This window comes from Opisthocomus hoazin, chromosome 7 (genome assembly GCF_030867145.1).
Source record: "Opisthocomus hoazin isolate bOpiHoa1 chromosome 7, bOpiHoa1.hap1, whole genome shotgun sequence".
Lineage (NCBI taxonomy): Eukaryota > Metazoa > Chordata > Aves > Opisthocomiformes > Opisthocomidae > Opisthocomus > Opisthocomus hoazin.
In genome coordinates this window covers 23,368,099-23,384,427 of record NC_134420.1, presented here as the reverse complement: position 1 = coordinate 23,384,427, position 16,329 = coordinate 23,368,099, and positions in this window count along the sequence as shown.

Here is a 16,329-nt window from a genome sequence, read left to right as displayed (position 1 = left end):
AAAACTTAATATTTTATTTATGAACCACTTTATAATGCTGGAACAACAGAATATTACATAATATTGCAGTGCAACACTGTAAAACTAAACTGAGACTAAACTGGCTCTGTGTGTGAGAACTAAGGTGTTGCTTTACACATTGTTGGTGAAATCCTGAAACGGATGGGACAAACCATGCAACCAGGTTAAAGTCTTTTCTTCTCTATTGCTGTGTATGGTAACCCTGTCATGGAGATGATCGAGGGCTGCCAGGTCTCCCTGTACAGGTTATCTGTGTCATTTTAAAGTTTATCACTCTGCTATTATTAGAGGAAGAAAAGAAACTTTACTTTTGTAGGAGTGCATGCCTATTTTTATTGAAGTCTTCCATCATTTATAACATTTGTCTTAGTTACAAAATAATACATCCTCTCTGAAAAATCTTATCCTGCCTGTACTTGCTAAAATATAAAAAGATACCCCAGTAATTAAAAATGAATTGTAGCAAAGTACTGAAGATGCAGTTAAAACTGAGAATTTATGCAACTAAAATGTCACATTGTATGCAGGGACATTTCTTCTTTCACAATAGATTTGCATATTTTTTCCCCCGCTTTGTCGTCTTCTCCTCTCAGTTGCCCCCATGATGATGCCGCCTCAGTGCCAACATTTAAGAACATCGCCACTTGCCATTGCATCCGTTGTTCTTATGCCTGTCCAGTGATTGGTTTACTTTGGTTGCACACAGCTGAGTGCTTTTACAGTGTAAGACTTTGTGCATGAGCATGCAGACACAGGCACGCAGTTTCATAACCTCCTTGTTTCTGGAGTTTCTTTGGTTTTTCTTTTCACTTTGTTTTGGTTCCTCAGTTTCTTTTCTATGCAAATACCTCACTTTTCTTCGCATGTCAGCATGTCGAAGTGTTCATAGCTTTATCGCCTTTTTTTTTTTTATAATTTCTAAAGCCCACGTGTGCTTTTTACGCCGATACAGAATGAATTTTATTGTTGTACCTCATGGTATTAACGTTTGCATCATAGTAGTAGGATTTGCACAACACAATACAATAAGGTATATTATAAAATGGTTTGCAGAAGTTGGAGAGTTTGACTGGCTACGAACAATCCAGAGCAGTGCCTGCAATCAGCACAATTCACAGCTCAGAACTTGTAAAATTCAGAGCCATGAACTGTGTTGATTGCAGCTGGAGCTTAGAACTTCTGACCTTCTTCCTTAATGAGCAATATAAATATTTTTATAAATTAGCTTTTTGTAATCACAGCAGTGTCAGAACAAAGTAACATTAATTCACCCCTTGTTGTGTTGACTACGCAAGAATGAAAACAGTGTGTATGAATTAATAGAATACATTCAAACTACTTTTTATTGCTTAATTTGAAAATAATAATACAAAAGCTATAAGACCATCTTCTGATTTTAATTCTGATTTTGCAAATCACTTTTCTTCCCGCCCTGAATAATAGCTTGTGCTCCTGATGTTCCTCTAATGGGCTTGAAGATGCTGTTACAGCCATTATTGCTACCATCACAACTTTGACCCTTCTGGGCTAAAGCTAATGCCTCCCTGGTAATTTACTAGCTGCCGGAGCTCTTTCTGCAGTGCAGATTGCATGCTCCATCTTGGTACCAAGGGTATTATTGCCACGACAGCCTCAGCCTCTGCCTATACCGGGAGCATAAGCCCTGAGGTGACTCATGAACTGTTTTCATGAATGTTAATGAGCAGGGTAGCCTCTGCATAATGGGGCAATGCCAGCGTGATGGATTTTTATATGTAATTTAAACTGAGGTGTACTTTATACTTCCTATTTCATTTCTATTTTAACATATACTAATAGAAGGATACACAATAGTAACCAACAAAAAGAAAATCCGTTAAAATAATGAAGTACGGCAACACATTGAAAGTGTAGGCGAGCAAGAGCTCTGCTGCCTGTCACACCCCGAGAGCACGGCCCATACGCTGCTCTCTAATAGCAAAGGGTCAGGGGCTTCTTTTTCCCGTGCAATCTATGCTATTGGATTTCTTGCTTGTTCTTCCAAGTGTACTCAGGGACTTTGGCCCCTGCAATAGTTCTCAAAAACCTTTGTGTGACTAAAGAAGTCTAGGATGCCTAATAAACTACTTCCTGCATTGCAGCACTAAGAAACCTATTAAGAAAATGTGGTACTTTTTGCTTCTTTCTAAAGGCACAGAAAATTTCTTCACAGATTTTCAAGGTTCCACGTGACATGTTTCACCTACTTAACTCGATTTCTTTAGCGTAAGTTATCTGTTGTCTGTTGCTGCCTTAGTCTGCAGAGAATTTAGTCCTATCTGTGCATAACAGAACAATGGGCACTGTCACCCACCAGCCAACACTTAAAGTATCCTGTCCTGAAATGAACGCATTCTTCCCACTTTCAGTTCTTTAAATTGAGTTCCATGTGGATTTAAGTCCTGAGGGAGATTGGGAAGGAGAGTCGGAGAGTAAAAGAAAACACCAATTTTTGCTGAAGACATTTTGAAATGAAAAGTTTGGGGGAAAAAGCAATAAAATATTAATTTTATGTTTTACCTTAAAATTAAAAATTAAAGCCATGTGAATGAAACTCCAGAACATTTTACTTTGATAAAATGTGACAGGCATCCTTCACTAGGATGCGACAATTACATTTTCAGTAGCTGCTTCTGTGTTTTGGGAATAGAACTAAAAACATAGTTTGATGCAAATAATTTATTTGATGAAGTTAGCTTCTTTTTTTTTTAAATGGCCACAAATAGGTGTATTAGTTTCTTGGAAGTATTTTCTATGTAATTTTTGTGTGTCAGTTGTGCATGAATAGTATGACGCAAAATCTGTTAGAAATTGATTCTGTCTTTACTAGTTTTGATTGAAAACACAGGTCACATGATCCAGTTTTTCATTTGTTATGTGATTAGTAGAGCACAGGTCAATATTACTTTCAAATCATATTCTCGAATAAACATTTATAGTTGATATTTCTTGTTAATACTTCTATTGTTAAACAGTAATGGTCACTGAAACCAAATACAAAGCAAGTTTAAACACTGGATTTGATATTAACACCCTTTATTTAGGAATGCCTTTGCTTTAGTTTCATTATCTTTTTGTATTGTTACCACATAATTAAGAATATAAATGGCATAAAGGAGGCAGATGATACAGAAAGAGTAAATTGAATTTACAGACTTTCAGATACCACATTTATGCAAATACAATAACAAGGAATAGACACAGGGCAAGAATGCAGTCAAGGTGTGTTTTTATGAACCTACATACTCTTAATATGTGCACTTACAGGGATCTCTTAACATTTTCCTGCCTTTTCTGATATCTTGCTTTTTTATTATTCCATTTCTACTGACAACTTAGTTTAGATTAGGCCGAATAAGGCAATGCTCACATGATGTAGCTGAAAGTAACACAGCTTGATGGCAGAACAAAAAGTGAAAAATGAAAAATGTTTTGTTTTGTCATGATATTTTCTGCTTTTTGTTTTTGTTCTGAAAAATATATCTTTTGTAAGAGTATAAGGATATTATACACTCCTATATTTTTCTGTGGCTCACATTGGTTATAATTTACCACTATTCAATGAAGAATAGCAACTTCATAGCAGATTTCACAGATTGTAAGAATTTGGAGCTGAGTTTATCACATTTTGAACAGCAGTACACTTGACTTTCAGGATACAAGCAACCACTATGTATGACTAAACTGACTTCTTATACCAGACAAGGCTACAGAATTAAACATACCTAGTAATTCTTAAACTGAGTCAATGACCTGTGTTCGACCCAAAACCTGTTTTTTAGTAAGACATCTGACTGGGACTTAAATGCCTAAATTGAGATCCATCTGTTTTGTCATCGTCTTGTTGTTGTTGTTTCAGTTCCAGTGGCTGTTATTAACTCAGTGGAGTTTTAGCTCACTAGTCAGGAAACAGTGGGACACAAATTAATGATGGCTCTTCTTGCTGAAATGTAGTGGTTGGTAGGACAGAATTGTTGAATTGTTTAATGGAAAATATTACTTTGACATGAAATCGAAACAAATAGTAAGTATAAAGGATTTGTGGTAAACAAAATTTGGTGGAAATACTACACATGGTGGCAACAGGTTAGTTTTCAGTTAGCCAAGTGATTTGGATGACTGAGTTACAGAATAGCAAAATCATATATTTTCAGTTTATTTTTTTCTAGCTTCTACCTTCAGTTATTGTATCTTCTTAAAGCTCTGGGTGCTACTTTAAAAATCCATACAATATCATTTATCTATTCCTTATGTGGATACCTAGTGACCAAGATTAAATCACTTTTTAACCTCATAACCTTTTTTCCTTTAAATCTCTCTGAGAGACACCTTTTTCAGAACTTGAGTCACTTTGTAGAGTTCTTCTGAAGCTCTCCCAGTCCTGTGAACTTTCTGATTTCACAGTGATCCCATAATACATAGTTTTTGCCTCACCATTGAAAAATAGTACGTATCCATTTACTGACCCTAATTTTCTTATGCCTTTTACAGCAAGCTTAAAAGAAAAGCTTTTGAGCTAGTAAGAAAGGGAGACCTGTGCTTTAAAAATCCAGTCTGGGAAACAGTTAGTGAGGCTGGAAAGTACACAATGCTCTGCTCTCACTAAATAAATGCTGACGGCATTGCAATGAATTCCACAAAGGTAGTAGTTTGTTGTTTGTGGTTTTTTTGCTTTTAAGTAGTATGAATTTTCTGAAAAGTTAAATTGGTGTTAAAAAATAAACTGACATAAATGATGTCATGAACTAATTTCATAGCACTGTAAGTAAAATATTCTCTGCTGAATTAAAGCACTGAGTTGAAAATAGGTCGAGTTATTAGCAGAAATGAGATATATCAAGTCGTGGGCTTTTTTCCTAGCAAAATAAGTATTGAGACTACTTTGGAAACTCAACCCTGCTCACAGCTAATGAATTACTTGATAACTGGTGGACAAGAGCGAGTTTTGAGGAGTTATCATTTCTTCACCTTGTGTTTTACTTATTTGGCACATAAAGATGCTGTGTTGCCTCAGTGGAACCCAGTAGGGTGGAAAGTTTAAAAAAACACAATCTAAGCAACAGAACACATGTGGGGCCTTATCCAAACCTCCCAAAGCCCTGAACATGTTCTGCTTGTATCCCGTGGGCTTCTGGTAAGCCCATTAACTAAGAGAAGCTTTACACTGTGTTCCTTACCCAAACCAACTTTACCTGATTTCCCATGTTTTGACATAATATGGAAGTATGATTCAGGTCAGGTTTAGTTAATTCTCACAACATTCCTATTACTATAATAAAAGTATTTTTTTTTCATTTGAAAACAGAAGATCGAGCTACAGGGAAATCTGGCCATTCTGAGGGCAAGCGAATTGCAGTGCTGGAAAGGGAACCTGTGAGCTCCCAGGCTGTTGGCCAGGCTACAGGACATGCTGCTGTGAGAACATGGAACTTCCAGCTGTCTGACAAAACTGTTGCACTGTTTTGCAGATGAAATTAAAGCAGAGGGAATGGATGTATCTGCTGCTTAAAGAAAAGACTGATGATAGCAAATCCTGATTTCTTTAGCTGGCTTCAATGCCATGTAGAAAGAGAAATGCCTGGGAATTACTGAAAAGTATTCCAGTATGTGGGAGGATAAATAGTGCACTCTATTCAAAATGGACACTAGTTTTGCCTCACACCTTCATCTACAAAGAACCATTCTGGACTAGTGTCCATCTTTCTTCTTTGCTGCTAATTGGGGGGAGCTGAGCAAGAAGCTTTTTTTCCAAAGTTTCAGTGCATTCATGTGCAGGGGAGAACAGCCACAAGCAAATGTGTCCCTCTACAATGGCCTGAACAGTGAGACAGTTTTCATCCAGTTCTGCCCTGCCATACTAGGAGTACCATACTGTCGTTGCTTCATGTGTTATCATACGGAATCACACCTTCCGTGTGATTTCATGACTTTTCACCATGTATATTCATCAAGTTTGAGGCTAAATTCCATATGATAACACAATTGCATGTAACAAGACCTTGCTATAGTTCATTGTACACCATTCCTTCTCTCCATACTATACAACATTTCAGGCACAGTAGATTTTAATTTACAATGCTTTTCTTGATTTAACAAGCAGGTAGAAGACTGGTTAACTTAACTATAAAATAGCTACAAATGCAACCCCATATTAGTTGTCTTCCATTTGCACTTTCACAGTAAGTGTGCAACACCTTTAAGCATTAGTTTCAATGCAGAACTGTATTTTAGATTTTTTTCATCAAGTTTGAATGTGTCTAAATGTTAAGAGACCACCATCATAGAGTGCTGACAGAATTCTCTCACGCCAGGGAGCCCACTCTGGAGTCTGCTGCTATGGACAGCTTCTGCAGACATTATTAGGTCATAAATAAATAAAATCAGAAATGAGCTCTGGAAATACACTGAATCCATTTGTTCCTCCAGCTGGCCTACTCGTAGCACAGTTTTAAGCTGCTTCCTTAAGGGAAAACTTCCTTGATGAGACCGTGCTTCAGACAGCTATCTCGCCTTCATGCTTCAGCCTTTCCTGTATGTGACCAGCCAGTGTTTTCTGTTACACCAGAACTGCAAGGAGGCATTTTGGTCTCTGAAATAGCTCTATGTTAGCATAAGCTGATTTGCAGCGCCATTTTAAGGCTTGTGTTGCTGTGTCTGTAGTTCTATAGGAGACTTTGGGAGCTGTCTGCCTGCGAGCAGCGGCTCCAGCATTTGATGCTTTGGATCTACTGCGTGTGAACTCGGTGAGCAGCTGCCCTGCTCGCAGACGGTGCTTGGCCGAACTTGCTCCATGGGCTCAGGGCTGTGCATGTGCAGTGCCCAGTGTCCTGGCGCAGTTCTGCTGAATTTCTTGAAAAATGATTTCAACTAAGATGCCTGTTTTTTTGAATACCTATGGACCTGTTTAGCATTTTTACTACCAAATACATCTCCATCTCGGTTTAGTAGTGACACTTCTGATTTATTTATTTAATAATATTTTTGTTTCGTTGATTTAAATAATTTATTTTGTAGAAGGATCTAACACCACCAGAATGGTCATACAAGGTAATGTCAAAGGTCTTTCTCATGTCACCATCAGTCACCAAGGATAGATGCTTAGAGGATAAGAACAGGAAAAGCATTCAGTGCTGGAATATTATACCAGCCTTCAGTCACTTGTTGCTCAGGGTTTCCTGAATCAAAAAAGAGTCATGGTAAAAAAGCTCAGTTGACTTCTTTCCACTGATTTGTCCAAATATTTTCAAATATTTGGACAATTTAAATAATAAGAAATTCACTTGTGGCAAAGGATTCCCCAGTTTCAGTAGGCAGACTGTGAAGGAGAGTCACGCTTGTTGTTCTGGACCTTTTATTTCCCATCTGCATGTTCCACTGGAAGTCCCTAGTTGTCTTATTTGCATTCTTCTATGCTGCTTATGGTTTTATATGTATTACATATTACATATTACATATTGCAAATTGGTAGTGAAATGTTTTTCCACTTCCAGTAAAAACTTCAGGTTTTTAAAGGCGTATAAAGAGAAGAAGTAGGGAAAGTGATAAGTGACATTATGCAGAATTCTTTAACAAATGTTCTTCAGGATGTCCGAATGTGGCCTGGTTTTCAGAACTACTGAGCACCTGTGGCTCCCGTCGTACTTCAGTGGGAGTTGCAGATACCCAGTACCACTGAAAATCAAGACACCAGGTTCTACTTCACGCTTGTGCCTTCACAACCTTTGTGATTTTACAATAGCCAGATGGGGAACACGGAAGTGCATTATCATGTAGAGAATTCTGCGTGTAAAAAAATTAACCCCTTGGTGCCATGTGACACGTGAGCTTCTGCATAGGAGTAAATGCATTTGGCACCACGGTCTCCCACCAGGAAACCCCTGCCATCTGTACCAAAAATTTATGAAGTCTCTAGTCACTCTGTGTGATTAAAACTGGCATTTCAAACATAGATGCAGTAATTTTATATTCCAGAGCAATACTTTAAGAATAAAAATTTTAATTTAAAACTTACCATGTACTTACAGCTAACCAAACGACCTCAAGCTCAATTTAAGTTAGTGGATACCTCTAGAGGTTTATGTGTTGTCAGTTTGAGACCATATATAGTTTTGGCCGGGGGCTATGCAAAGAGTGGATGATTAATTATTTACCAAAAATACTAATTAACGCAGTTCTGTTACTAGGTTTGATTATGCTGATCTTTATAGCTGTTAAAACTTTGCCAGACATGATTAACTTTTTACATCTGCTAAAAAGTAAGAGCAAAAAAGATGACAGGATAGCAGAATATTTTTAATTTTCCAAGAAAAACAAAGATTGTGTTATGACTACATGTTGTTTCTGCATAGTGTGTAGGAGTATATTACTTATATACTAAGTATAATATTAATGAAGTATAGGGTAAATCTTATTTTGCAATAAATATTTTTATGGATGAACATATTTTGGTTTGATACTGTAATTTACAATTACTTTAAGATAGATTTTAAAAATATATTCTATTTTTTTATTCCTAATATTATATATTGTATGGGTTGTGATATATTTTAAGTATAAGAATACTCTACCTCATTTACTTCACTTCCCACTAGTAGAATTTGATATTTTCTTAGGTCTGATTTAACCAAAGGTGATGTTTCCTTTCAGATACTGAAGTTGTTTTTTGACTCTTTCCTCTCCTTTACTCTTTTTAGTTTTTCTCAGTAGAGCTTCTGGGAGCATTGATGGTGGGCTCTGGTTTAGAACTCTGCATTATTGCTGTGATTTTTGGTGAAATTTACAGGTACATGAGTATGCTTGACTGAGGAGTAAAAGCAAGACCCTAAATATAAAATTTATGTGTGCAGCCTGTCAGATTTGTTGTTTCTTTTGGGGGTAGATTGATTTTCACAAGCAAACAAAATGCCCAAAGCCCAAATCCTCCCATGCATGATTTACAACCCCCATTCAGCAAAAAGCACATGTGTACATTCCAGTTCTGCAAATTTTTGAAGCATGTTTCCAAAGTTATGTGAGGACTTGAAAAATTTGATCCAATGAAGGACTGAGATACCTAGTGATTCTGGGAAGAAATCTGTTAGAGCTTTCCAATTGACAAAGCGGTGTCTCGCCTTCCAGTCATAAATTTTCTGAGCTACCTGGAATTGGATCTTTTTGTGCACCTAGACCTCCCCCCCTTGGCAGCGTTGGGCGGTTAGGAGCCGAGTTGCAGCCAAACCTGACAGAATGCAGTAAAAATCATGGCTTTCTTCTAGTAACTGGCAGAGATACAACCTTCGTGTGTGGCAGCCGAGTGGTCAGACTACTGGCTGAAGATGCAGGAGACCCAGGCTTGATGTACAGTATAAACTTGCCCAGAGACAAAAGCTTGTACTGGGTGAGAGCACGGCTTTGCTTTTTGCCCCCTTGACTAAAGTGATGACACCGGGTTGGATGGCTTGCAAGAGGATCACTTTCTGTGATTCTGTAGAGCAGGCATTTGACGAGAACAATAAGGCCTGAAAGATGTACCACACAAGTGCATTTAGTACAGATATACCTTCACTCTCCACAACATATCAAACTTCAAACCACTTCAACATTTTTGCTACCAGCAAAATAATGCATTCTGCTATCATATCTCAATAAAATAAATAGGAGTTGCACTCCATGATATTTTTCGAATACCTGAGTTCCCTTTTGTTTATACAGTCTGTAATTACTTGTGGGTTTATCCCTGTCCTTGTAAGTTTATTCCATCTTAGTTTTCTTGTTTTTAGATTTTCCATTTCTGTGGATCAGCGTCCTTTTTGAATTGATGATTGTACTCAGGATTTCTCTGAACGAAATCGAAAGCATTGCCTCTAGCTTTCTTGTGCACAGCAAAATCAAGAAACCAGGCAAGACAGTTGCTCCTTTTTGCCTTGCCCATAGTTACATTGGTGTTGTTTGTAAGCTCTACGACCTTTCTTTATGCATCAAGGCTTTTCTCTGTCTCTGTCAACCTTCCCCATCGTATCAGAAGTGTTTTTATTATTGCCAGACATCTTGTTTTTCCATTTACTATGTACCATACCTAATTGGAAGGTTCTTCTGTTCACCTCTTCATTTTAATTGTTTTGGTGGAACGCTTATTGGATTATGAATGTCTGATAATGAATCAAGAATTGAACAGTTCTGTTTCCTGCTCTCACTTTACCGGTGTTAACTTAAAACATTTTTTTTCCCCCCAGTATGGTAACTAAATTTTTGTCTAAGCCTAAATTACTCCAGACTAATGCTTTGAACAGCTCTTGAAAATGATCACTTCAATCTGTCCTCCTCTTTGGTGTTTTTAAATTGGTGTATGTGCCAGTGGGATTAACGAAATAAAGGTGCTCATCAGGCTTGAAACTTTGTATGTTAGAGGTGTTCATGTAGAAAATACTTTATTGTATTTTCCATCAGAAGTTGGATAGCTCTACATTTCTGTCTTGAATCCTGCTGAAGTTTTCTTCCTAAAAATTGAGCAGAAAAAAAGCTGAAATGGAAACAAAAGAAAAAGAAACAACATAGTCTGTCAGCCGGTAAACCTCCACTCCTCTTACCCGCAGTTGGTACCAGGCGCTAGTGAATTAAACACAACAGGTGCTCAAATGAGCCAAGACAGATAATTAACTTAAATGGTCCTATTTTCTTAAAAAAAGTCAGGAAATAAACTCCCTGTTCTCTTTCATGCTGTATACAATTATCTGGCACTCTGTAAGGCCTAGATCTTTTTAAAAGGCCTAAACTCTGATTTTGTGGGTGCAATTCACTGTGTGCTACATATTTAACTACATAATTGTTCACGCAAAAGAAGTAATTAAAATGTGTGTCATCAGTTATGCCCACAGTTGTCAACCCGCAGATGCAGGTTTATGTCTGCAACAGATGAGGTTCTTGTGCAAAATCGAAGCTTACCTTTCTAATGGCTATGAGAGTTTATGCCTTGCTCATCTGGTATATATGTGCACATAGCTCTCTCTTTCAAGCAAAGGAAATACTTTCTAAATACCAGTCCTTGTGTAAAAGAAAACAAATATGAGTTTAAAATAAGAATTGCTAGTCTAATAAGATGGGGGGAAAAGCTCTAAAAAAAAAGTCTCGTCTGTGACTTCTTTCCTCCATTGGATCCACTGTGTGGCCTCAGGAAAAGCCGTTATATTTTCTGTGTTGCAGTTTACCAGTCTGTACAATGCAGATAAAAAACTAGTTAGTAACTATATATCATTAACATCAGAAAAAAGTGTCCTTGATGCCCTTAGAGCACTTCACTAACAACAAAAGATTTGTAGTTTTAACCTGAAATATGATCTTTTAAAAATAAGTAACAGGACCACTGTGATTTTCAGAGTTGTGTATGAACTTTGCATATAGTATGCATTTGCCTTTCTCTCCAAACTTTAAGATACATAATTGCCAGCTTTACTGAGTGGCCAAAGGAGTCAAACCTAAATTATTTCAGATCATCCAGTGTGAGCTGAGAGGACAGAAGCTTGTGAAGTCTAGGAAGAATTGGACCTGTAAATTGTTGCATTACCTATTCCAGATTAGGCTAAGTAAAATGGGACTGTTGTCTAGGCAACTTCATTGCTCAGTGACATGAAGAACTACTGATGGATACAGAAACAGGGAGAGGCAGCAGCAGTGGACAGTCTCAGAGCCGTTCTCTAACTCTTCGAGTATTCTTGTTGCTGGTTTTGTAGAAGGAGCTACAGTTCCTTTGGAAATTTGTGAGATCCATAGTTAAAGGAGTTATGGGGAAAATATCATCTGCTTCCCTCCTGACTGTAGTAAGGAGAATAGTAGTAGTAGTGCTTGCAGGGTTGTACTTCCAAAAAAGATGATTGGCATTTGGAAAACAGTTTTTTTTTTGTGTCTGACTATGGATTGAAGTGCAGGGCTTAAAACAAATGGGGCCGTTGCTCTGGTGTTATGATTTTAATAGTAGTTCCTAGCTTTGTTGAAGTCAAATGTTAATAAAATTTACTGTTACATTTACGGTGAAACACATGTTGTGCAGAGATGATGTCTTGGAGTTAATGAAGGAATGGAATAATACTCTAGACATTGGTGAGGAATGCAGTACAGGAAAAGAATCAAATAACCCTTCTACTACATGTCAACAGGATGAAACCAGAGAAGCACAATAAAGCTCTGCCAGTAACAACAGTAACATAGAATTTGGTGCAGAAGTTGAAACAGAGAATGGGGGCAACAGATCCTGCACACCAGCAAAACAGGTAAGGTTTGCTTTCTTGTAACGTACAACAAAATTGAGTGCGACCTAGTACAGAGAAAAATTACTGATGTTTCATGAAACATTTAATGTAGTGTAGGAATAGAAATAAATACTAGGATATAAGGTGAACTCTCCACTGCACAGTTGTCATGTAAGTACTGTGAGCTAGAAGAAACCATTTTGACTTAGGTACCATGTCCATAAGAGGCAATGGCTCCTGTTCATTCTTTTCAGGTGTAGGGGGTACGTGTATGTATAGGGTGGAAGGGGGGAGGAGGAGTGTGACAGAAAAACATAGGCTCTTAAGAGAGCAATATTTGGGGGCATTGAAGAGGAATCTTTCACAAGACAGCAAATTTTTTTGTACAAATGCTCTCCAAATAATGTAAGTAGTCACCTTGTGACACTATCTATCTCCAGAGGGGAAAAAGAAAAAAAAAGAAAAAAAATAAAGGGAAATAATTGTTCATAAACAACAAACATATAAGCCCCCAATTAATACTGAAGTCTAAAGTTTAACATTTAGGATAGTCATTCATTTTCTTCAGATGATTGCCCAAGGTACTGAATTTTCTTTCATAGTCCCTCTCTTGATGCTTCAGGTGAAGCAAGGAAAACCGTAATGCAAATACCAGGGATTTTTCATTAGCTGTGACCTCTAAGGCTCTCAGATTTATCAGTCACAAGTTAACTTGCTGTGCTGCAGTCTGAAAGCATCATCATTACATTGGATGGTTTCTGCTTTCAAAGAGGCTACTTAGCAAAGAATGAGCTCTTGATATGGAGTAATAATACATATTTATCACTGCTGGATATTCTTGTATGAATTAGAAGTGAGGGGTCTGCATGCAAAAAAACCCAATATAAATACACTTTATATGCCAAAATCAAAGATCTAGAAATTCTGCTTCATGCTGTTCTAACCAGAGATACGTAAACTGCCAGCCTTAATTCCAGGCTCCATGGGTACCTTTGTCTGCTGAGCATGCCTAGAAATGTCTGTGCTTGGTCTTAGGCCTAGGCCCTCTTCAGGATCTAGGTCAGAGAGTGTTTCCAGAGTGTCACAGGACAAGATTTATAAAAAACATTGAAAACTACTCTTTCTCAGAAATGGGCCCTGAGGAGGTAGAGGTGGTGGTGCTAGTGCTACGGCTCTTTTTTATGCTAGCCTAGGCATGGAGTATGAGCTGCAGCAGACTTCGGTTTCCTCTTCTTTCTGAGCATGCTGCTTGCAGGCAGTTCCTTTCTCACGGAGGACTCTTCTTTCATTTTTTATCATTTCGTATTTCCTTTCACATCATTCGTTACTGTCACTCAAAGAACCCTAGCGCTTCTTCCACAGACAGAGGACAAATGCTGCATTTTGGATTCCACTATGTGGACCATGTATGCACAGATTACTTGCAGCAATCCCTGTGTTGGAGTTTGCTTACATTTCCTTTTGCTTCCCCCTCCTTTCCCACACAAGATAAAAGACAGGACTAGGCACAAACATTTTAAATAGTGATAGAGGAAAAAACCCCAAACTTTCCATACCCAAAGCACAGCACTGCTGTGTGGAGGTGTAGGCTTCTCCCACAGAGTTGGCAGTTGATCTCCATGCTTCACAGGCTTACACAGGATGCCTCCCCAAGAGACCTGTTTCCTTCCACATCAGCTACATAGAAAGCCACAGAGAAATAGACAAAACCCTAGAATGTAAGAAATTACTTGGTGGCTGAGATCATCTAGCTCAGTACTCTCTCCGAGAGTGACAACAGGAATTGCTATTTGCAGAGAGTATAAAAGCCTGGCCGTTTCCTCCCATGTAGTGCCCTGGCATCCTGAATTGTCCTTGGGATGTATCTTCTAACAGCCTTACCTCATCATTTTAGAATTCATCGTGGGCCCATTGTCAATGAATATTTCTGATTCCCTTTTGAATATGCTGATACCAGCTGCTTGTGCAGCTGCCGGTGGCTGCAAGATCCAGAGAGGCACTATTTACTCTGTAAAGAAATAATTTTTTTTCCTTTTTAAACTGATCCCCTACTCTGTTCATCAGATGACCCTTTATTTCTAAAAGCACAGGATGTGGTGAACAGCTCACATTCATTGTTAAGTAAAATCTCACTCATATTCCTCCTCAGTCACCTTCTCACCAAACCGAAGTCCCAGACTTTTTAATCTCTTCTCAGATACAGATGGTCCATCACTTGATTATTTTAATTGCCATTCTTTGTACCTTTTCTGTCTCCACTATGTCCTTCTTGAGATGTGGAGACCAGAACTGTGTACAGTGCTAACAATGCAGAAGCACCACGGTTTTGTATATTAGGAAAACAGTTTGTATTGTTGTCTTCTCAATATCATCTCGGCAATGTCAAATGTATTTGGCTTTCTGGATATCACTGCTTGTTCAGCAACTGATGGCAGAAAGCCCTCAGTGATGGCTTTCCTGAATTGTGACTCTAACTGCCAGATTGAGTTGAGCATCATGTAGACCTGCTTTGGATTATTTTTCCCGAAGTGTATCACTTTACTTTTTTCCCCTCTCTCTCTTTTCTCCTCTTTGCATTATTTTTTCTTCTTTTCTGAAGTCTATTTCTCTGTGTTCTGCAAGAGAAAAGAAACATGGCTTCGCCCAAGGGTAACAGCGTGTATAGAACATTTCACAGAATGGCAGAGGTTGGAAGGGACCCCTGGGGATCATCTAGTCCAAAATTTCCAGGAGTTTAGCTGTGTAAGAATTTTACTGATGACAAACATACAGATGTTGTTACTTATCTGGACTGCTTTTTTTCCCCCAAATAGAGCCATGTTCAGAATTACTTCATTGATGCTAGTTCTCTAGGGCCTTTTCAAGCCTCCAAAGTGTATCAGCTGACTGCTGCAGCCCCTTCAGTCTTGTTTCAGAGATTGGCAAGAAAATATGTAGCACACTTGTTTTACCAAATACAACACTTGGAAAGAAGAATACAACCTTCAAAACTTACAGTGTTGTGCATACCTTATCAAGTGCCCTTGCTAACCTTATACTGAAAGTTTGTTTAAATTAAGAGATAATGTAATGTGTGACAAAAGACCAGCTGTTTCATATTTCCCTGGTAAAACAGTATTTTGTGTTCAGGGAGGAAACACAATGCAGAGGAGTAAGTATTTCCCTTTGAGATGACCAGGGTTTAGACACTTGGGTTTCTACCTGTGTATTTAGGAATGTGATTTTAAGCTCTAAAAATATTGGACTACTTCATCTGTTAGAACTGAATATTATTTGTGTTAGCAAGAGCATTCAGAGAATAATAAGTTTTAAAGTTAAGAAGTTGTCATTGTACTGAAGCAAAAGGCTTAGCTTTTCAGTAAGTATAAATCATCATTATGATTATTACTAAAAGCACTGATTCTTATCAGTTAAAGATCTGTACAATTTGCTACCTTTGTCTTGTTTTCTGAAGAGATAAATCTTATAGTAAATGTTGGACTTCATCCAGTGGTGACCATTGATCCTGTCTTGGCTGAATTTTAACCATGAAACAGACCAGAGAAAGGGACACCAAAGAGCATAATTTTTATGAGAGATGAAGATAAAATTCTTCATCTCTCATTTTTATAAGATGGAGATATCATTTTAAATTGTGCTTAAATATTATGATGTGTTAATATATGTGATTTTTATTCAGAAGCCTAGTTAGTGAAGATTAAACTTTAAATCCGTTTTTTCTTGATTTTAAATCCAGACTTTCTTGATTGTAAAGGTAAGAAGCTTGTCTCTGTGTACTGTAGGAGACATTAAAATTACCTGTTCTAATGCAACTTTTTTATTCATTTATGATCTTATTTTTACATAATTTATGATATACACTACAGTAGAGTTACACTACAATAGTATTTTATAATTGTTCTCTGTTGTACTGCTTTGTTCATATTTGTGTTCTTTCTACCTTTTTAGTGTGCTTACAAAGCTGTAGTCTTTTAAATTTTTTTTTTAAATTGTAGTCCTCTGCAGGTAGGTCAGTATCTCCAGCATCAAATTCAAAGTGGAATCAGGACTAGCAAGAAAAGAAGGGAGA